The sequence below is a fragment of the Esox lucius genome, chromosome 15, assembly GCF_011004845.1.
Source record: "Esox lucius isolate fEsoLuc1 chromosome 15, fEsoLuc1.pri, whole genome shotgun sequence".
Taxonomy (NCBI): Eukaryota; Metazoa; Chordata; class Actinopteri; order Esociformes; family Esocidae; genus Esox; species Esox lucius.
In genome coordinates, this window is record NC_047583.1 from 30,369,526 (window position 1) to 30,376,992 (window position 7,467).

At 40.4% G+C, this 7,467-nt stretch overlaps 1 long non-coding RNA gene across 1 annotated transcript; it reads right to left on the reverse strand.

The window, feature by feature from the left end:
* Positions 1-203: 203 nt before the first annotated feature.
* Positions 204-1,101, reverse strand: LOC117595585. Its single transcript, XR_004576839.1, has 3 exons — positions 1,050-1,101; positions 735-955; positions 204-346 (listed from the first exon to the last, which is right to left on the reverse strand). It is a non-coding gene; the product is annotated as an uncharacterized LOC117595585 (long non-coding RNA).
* Positions 1,102-7,467: the final 6,366 nt, after the last annotated feature.

The window sequence follows — 7,467 nt, forward strand, 5'->3', positions numbered from 1 at the left end:
TAACAGGTATGAAATAGGATTTACAAACTATAATAGAATCGTTAAGATGGAATGAAATAAGCCAATACTAAAGTTAATACAAAAAAAACAGGGTGGGTTTGGTGAGTGTAGTCTGGCACTTCTGGCTTCTTGATGTTACTGACTGCAGGATAAAGAAAGTGTTCCAGTTCAGGGATGCTGGGGTGTCAGTAGTCAGCCTAGGTTTAAGGGGTTGGCTGTGGGTCCTTCTCAGCTGGGCGGCTTTTTCCTCCTTCACAGTCTGATGCTCCTTTCAGGTAACGTGTAACGTTAACCTGGACCGACTCATCAGTGGCATCCTGGGTTGCCGGGTTCTTCCGGAGGGCCCCTGTAGAAAATACAGATCTGTCATTACATTTGAATGGCATAAGGCAGAAGGGCATCTACTTAAAAAAATTACTTTGAACAATGGTCTTCAGGAACAGGTCTCTAAAACAGGTTTCATCCCCTATACCAGTCCAGGTTGTATTAACGGCAAGGTTATTAGAGAAAATACTCTGAAGCATTCTCCACACTGTTGTCTTCAGGTCCCTCCCACATTTGATAGCCAAAAACCGAAGCTGAAAATGTGTTAAATTACATTTCTCGCAAGCTTCTCATACATAAATATAAAATGTGACAGGCTGTGGATTTAGACTGTAGAATATACAGTGTACAAACTTAATTTGACTTTTTAGATTACCCTACGGCCTTATAAACGAAAGCAACACACTTACAAATCATTCCTGGAGCTCTTTATCCTCCCTCAAAATGCTGTCAAGAAACACCAAATCTTCCTGGGTGTCTAGGGGGAGTAACAGATCCCCTGGCAGGGATAGCTCTCCAACAGACACATTGGCACTGAAATGTTGCAGCATAGTCTCCATTTTGTTTTCCATGCTACGCACAACATCGCCAAACTCTCCAAGACGTCGCAGCACTAGGGTCTGATCTGCACCTACAGGGGTTCCCAGAATAAAAGAATAAAGTAGTCAGTCCTGGTCCCTCTATTATTAAACAATGACATTTATACCTAGGTCTAATACACGTACATGTGGACCCAGTGGGAATTAAATCAACAACCACAGGTGTTGTTTGCAAGTTGTTTTCAAAACTGTTAAAAAACTGGACATTAGGACATAGGCCTAGAATATACCTTCATTGCTGAAAACTTCATGCTGTACATGCGATGCCAGGGGAGTCCAAGGGCCAATAACGGAGCGATGACTTTCTCCTATTGATAATCATTGATGTAAAAATATGTTTGAAGTTATTGCATACATGTAATGAATTGGACTTAAATGTAACAGTTTAGCGCAACGTATTACATACCTCCAGCCTTTTCACCCATTTGCTGCCAGGGTACATTTTCTGCTGGGGGTGTAAAGTTTAGTACTTGACGAACTGGGGGAAAAAACATAACAGCTTTAATTTCACTGCAGAGATTGCATATTCAGTAATGAAACAATAATTGAACTGTGCAAAGCTAATGATATGTACAACACACCTCCACACCTTTTATCCAGAAAGTCAAGTGCCCTAAAGAAAAACAGATTATGGATAAAAGGATTCCTAATCTTAAATAGAAGCAATAGTTTCCAAGACAAAAAACATCACAAATAACATTTGTTACTTGTACTTACTTGTACTCAAACTCTTGGCTCTGAAGTGGAGTCTGGATTAATGGGGAGAAACCTGGTTCTGAGAAAGAGGGAACAGAAATGTGAAAATCTAACAAAGTGTACAGTTTAGTTACAGGATCACAAATTAAGCATCACAGCAATACATTTTACATACCAACTCTGAAGTCTACAGATGGCTCAACATGTTCCTGGTTTTCTGGAATCAATGCAACTTCTGTAGAATGTAGTGATTCAAGTGAATGTCCCGTTTGTCCCTCTCAACTCTTTTCATTATTATTTTCCTTTTGGCCCAGTAACTAAACATTGTGACTAAGAATGTATTTACCTTTAAAACCAAAATGATTGACCAACAGTAGGTCTCTTGGGTGAAGATAATCGGTTATGCTCTGGCCAAGGTATCTGCAACAAAACCGGATTGTTAAAGTTTGGATTGTTAACGTTAGGAATATACAGTAGCTATGCTGTGGGGGGGAAACATTATCAGCCAAATGTGGAACAGTGAAATTGTTAAAAATAAAATGTATTCATTGGGTGTTGTGATTCAAGTGAACACAGAATGTTCCTCAAACATAAAACGTACAGCAGTTCAGAGAATTAGAAATCACAATCGCCTTAAATCCAGTACAGTAGCAACACAGCACAAAACATGCTAGCCACAGTGTGTACTGTAACAAAGGCAAAACAGCATGTGCTAGCTAACACTTACTCTAGCTACTGGACTAGCAGCATACTTGTTCAGGCAAACAAAATAATTTAAACAACATATATACATCGTTATTTTTGTAAGAAAGACTAAGTTTAAATTTTAGTGTTTTCTAGATGTAAAGCTTATGCTACCTATTATAGCTCGTTAAAATTCAACATGTACTAACAACATTGCGTTAACAAGGCTACTTTAGCTAGTTAGGCCAGAACAAAGATGACTACACATTTTAAATATATAAACTAAAAACAATGTCAACATAATATTGCGTTACACAAAAAGGAAACATGTACTTACTTAAACGATGGTAGTCGATGACTTTGCTAGCTAGCAGACTGTAACTCGCGATTGAGCGATGAACTGATGCGAATGTGTCCAAACCAACATGGCCGGTCGATTTTGAGAGTAGCCTATTTAAAAGTGTTTTGCCGCCGAAGGACCGCGGTCCTTTAGACCCAGGCAACCGCCAGAGAAAATGAAGCAGTCAAAAAATCTCGCAAGGAATGGGAGTGACGTATTCGGCGGCAAACGTTTCATCCCCGCCAGCAGGACGCACCTATAGCCGACAGCTAAGGGCCAGCGGCAAAAAGAAGCCTTGCGGATATTTTTTGCTATCTGGGGTGGTTGCTGTTCAATTGTGAATCGGATATGTACCTCATCGATAAAATCAAATATTTTATGTTTCTTCAGCCTGTATTTTTGTGAAGTATTTGTTTCTAAGCAAATATTGTAAAAGGTGAATATATGGAAAAACAGAACAAGATACTTCTTCCTTGACTTGACGTACTTAGTTTTGGGCGGCCATCTTTTTTTCTTCCTCAAGACAAACTATTACATGCTATTTTTGATATATACTGTATACACACAGTGGCTAACGGTGACTATTGGAGCTAGGCCCTCAATAGCGGAAAAAGATCTGACATCATACATGGAGAACTCTGGTGCCTGCATATACAGAGCATGACTTCAGACCTTTCTTTTGCAGATCTATGTATTAGGAGCAATTACTTTATGATAGAGTCAAACTAAGCCACGCCTCGGCTGTTACTCATAGAAGCGGCAGACACTACGGTTGCATATGAAAATATGGTTGTGTTTCAAAGGAACATCTGCCAAAACAGTCACTCCAATAGTGGAGGAATACATTCAAACACATCTACTCACATTGTTTCATGGACAGTATATGATGTCACAGAGTTGTGTCCAGCAACAATAAATAAATGCACCACGACAAGAAATGTCATCATGTACCTAGTAGGCCTACTTCTTATTGCAATAGCATTACCTTTGTTTTCACCACACAACCGGTGAGCTAAAGTTGAAATAATATTTAACACATTGTATTCAAAATGATATAAATGACATGGCAACAAAAAGCAAGCTGTTCAGTAGATGAGAACTAAAAGTCCACTCACCATTATGATTATTATTAGGCATTTGTGAATGACATTGATATAATAACTACTGAATCCATATAGGTGACTGTAACAGACTTTTATGTCAAGTGAAAAATGAGAGAATCGTGTAGCCAGCAAAGTGTTTGTCTATCCTGAACAAACCCTAATATCCACCAGAACAGTTTTTTTCAGGCTTCTTATTACATAGCTCTTGAAGGTTGTGGCTAGCGAAGCTTTTGTATGTCCTGAATAAATCTGAAGGCATAATGAGTTTTGACTGTGACAGGAGTCGAAGCCCGCGTCTCAAACCACTGTTATTTTACAAGGGTTAGTCACTCACTCAGTCAGTCTGCTTACGTGGTCCGGCAAAAAAAAATATATATATAGATTTTTATCTATTCTTATGCCCTCTCTGAGGTCGTAGAGGACCTTGACGGTTCCCCAGGGTATACCCTTGCTAGTCAGTTTAGACAACTTCACCTTTTCCACCCTGATCCTAAACACTGGTGTTCCACAAGACTGCATGCTGAGCCCTTCCTGTACTCCCTATTCACCCATGACTGTACACCCACAACTGTTCCTCTTCACAGTTCCAACATCAGTGATCAGTGTCAATGATGAGTCAGCCTACAGGGAGGAGGTCAAGTGCCTGGCTGCATGGTGCGCTGACAACAACCTAGCCCTCAATACAAAGACCAAGGAGCTCATTGCAGATTACAGGAAGCCTAAAGGCTGCTGCCCCAGTTCTTATTGATGGCACTGAGGTGGAGCGTGTCCAGCTTCAAATTCCTTGGTGTCCACATCTCCGAGGACCTCTCCTGGACCCCTCAACACCTCAACCATGGGCAAAAAGACACAGTAGCGCCTGTACGTTTTAAGGAGGCTGATGAAGGCCTGCCTAGATGCTTGTTAACTTGTTTGGTGGATGCTCCGTGGCCAGCCAGGAGGCCCTACAACAGGTGGTGAAAACCACCCAGCACATTACTGGTGCTCAGCTCCCAGCCATTGCAGACCTCCAGCATAAGCGATGTCTGCATGGGGTGCACGGCATCATCAGAGACACTTCACCCACATGCCTCAAACTGTTTGCCTTCCTAACATCAGCGGTACAGGTCTCTCACACCAGCAGGCTCAAGAACAGTTTCTTTCCATCTCTTATAACCCTGCTGAACTGTGTGCCATCACTTATCATACCCACCTGCCCACCGCTTAGTACTACCTCGTCGCACTATTCCCTTGTACTACTCCCTTGAACTACTGGACTCTGACACTGCCTTGAAAAGTATGTTAAGTTCTCAGTTGTTACATGTACATGTATACCTCAGGACCCTCATTGCTGCTATACCTGTATTTCAGTTGCACATGCCACCTTGTAGGGCCTTTTAGAATTACCACTGTACTTGCATTTTATTTGCACAGTCAGAATTAAACATACTGTTCAATGACAAAGTTTAATCTAATCTATATATACACAACACCATTTAGGGACTGATCCGTCTTGAATAGTTGCATGACAAAGAAAATATGAACCAAATGTGAAAATAAAGAAATTAAGTGTTTGCCCCTTGAAATGGTTAAAATGAATGTGGTGGTGCAGCTGTGCACTCTGATCAATGGCAGAGTGGATGATGGAGACAGAGTATAACTTTCTTCAGAATGAGGTTTGCAGGACACAGTTGCAGAGGTGTAAAAACATGTTATTTTAATAAACAGACTTGAATAAACAAGGACTCGGACAGGAACGTCACACAAACCAATGACTGACAAGAAACACTAGGGCAGAAGGAACTTAAATAGGGACATGATGAGGGTCAAACAGGATACAGGTGAAGACTAGACATTGGTAAACAGACAGAAATGTTACAGGCTGTGCCTGGCTGTTACACCAAGAGTTACCTCTCTGTCTCCTGTTATCCACATCGTTCTTGCATTGAAGGGAAGCGGGGGGAAGACCAAGAACAAACCTCTTCATGAACTCAAAGCAAGGCAGAGCAGAGGAAATCTGCCAAAATCAAACATGTCTCCTTTTAGGTTTCAAACAAACACACTGTCCTTCAAACACACCTACCTTCATACCGTGTTATTTTTGGGTAATGCACAAAGTTTCTCTAGATATGATTTTGACCAAAAACGTATTTTACCATGTAACAATGTCCTAAATGTGCAATGTGTATACTGTATGGTTTCATGGAAAACAAGGACATTTCTAATGGACCCCAATCTTTTGAACGGTTGTGTAAAATGTTTAAATTTTAACTGGAGCTGGAAACAAACAAGCAAAATACCATGACAGATCAGCCAACTGAGACCAAGACTTGGAATACTGCATCCTATGAACATGGAGAGGGTCAGGTCAATGGTTTAGGGAGAGAGGTGATGGATGACTTTGAGGGAGTCTGCTGATGATCTTGTAGAGGCAACCTTTGGGAAACAGTCTGATCTTAAAGCCTTAAACTTCTCTTTCTTTCTCTGCAATCCACTTGGCTGTTGGCTCAAGAACTGTGGGCAAAGCTTACCACACAAAGACCAGAATGTTAGCCAGTTTTCTTTAATACTGACTCTCCAATTTCTCTCACACTTTAGATAATTCCAATCATTGTGCTAACACTAGTTAATAATGAGACACATTAGATAGCAACTAGGCCCAAAATGGCATAATGGTCTAAATCACTGTCTTGTAGTACAGCTGCATCATTGTGGTCAAGTGTTTGAATCCTGGTAGTGGCAAATCAAGTGTCCAGCAGAAGATAGTACAAAATGTTCTCAGTGCTGCCAGGGTTAGATGTCAGAAAGGGCTACCTTGTCTGGTCATGCTCTAAGGACTCATTGTGATCAGTCTGGGGCCTGTTTAATCATTATTGTTGGCCTGAGAATATGTTCAACATCCATGCTTGTATGCCAGCGGAAACTTCCTAGTATAGCAAGCAGTGTGATAAGAAGCAGAACAGCTTGTTTCTGTTAACGACTGTTGTGAAACAGCATCAACAAGGCAAGGCCAAAATAAAGTATTTCACATGTATACCAAATTGGAAGGGGTAAAATTTGGTAATAATTCAATAAAAATTAACAAAGAAATGTAACCTATTTCAAATTGGATGCAAAGACATCCACAAGTTAATGTGATTTGGTGAAAATGCATAAAGGGCCTCATTTGAACAATACAGTTAAGACATCTAGAATTCTTCAAGAAGTAGTGTTTTTAAGAGCATCACACCCTAATATGCAGATTGTAACACTGAGTAATAAAACATATGTTGAAATTACACCAACACCCTACTGTCTGCTTTTTGCAAGTGTGGCACTAATAAACAAATAATTATTTGAAATCCTTATTAAAATTATTTGATAATACAAAAATCAAAACTCATCATCAGAGGGCAGGCAATTTCTCCATCGGCCGCTGTAACAGCTTCAATAAGCATTTTACACACACACTAATCCGCCTTGTAACATCGGGCCTAACTTTAGTTAATCTTAATCTGCACAACCCGTGGTTTAAAAGGACAACATAGACGGTTGACAATTTACGTTACTGGTTTTGGTGTGTTATTCACAGATTTTTACTAATGGCAAAGTGCCTTTGACCTACTCGTGTAAAATGTAGGTTTTCTTGTCACCCTGCATCTCTTCCCTTTCACCACTCCGCCCTTTTCTGTGCATAAAACATTGTGGTGGTTGTGCCATCTAGAGATTTTTGCGGGTTCATTGCAATCTCGCACCATGAGAT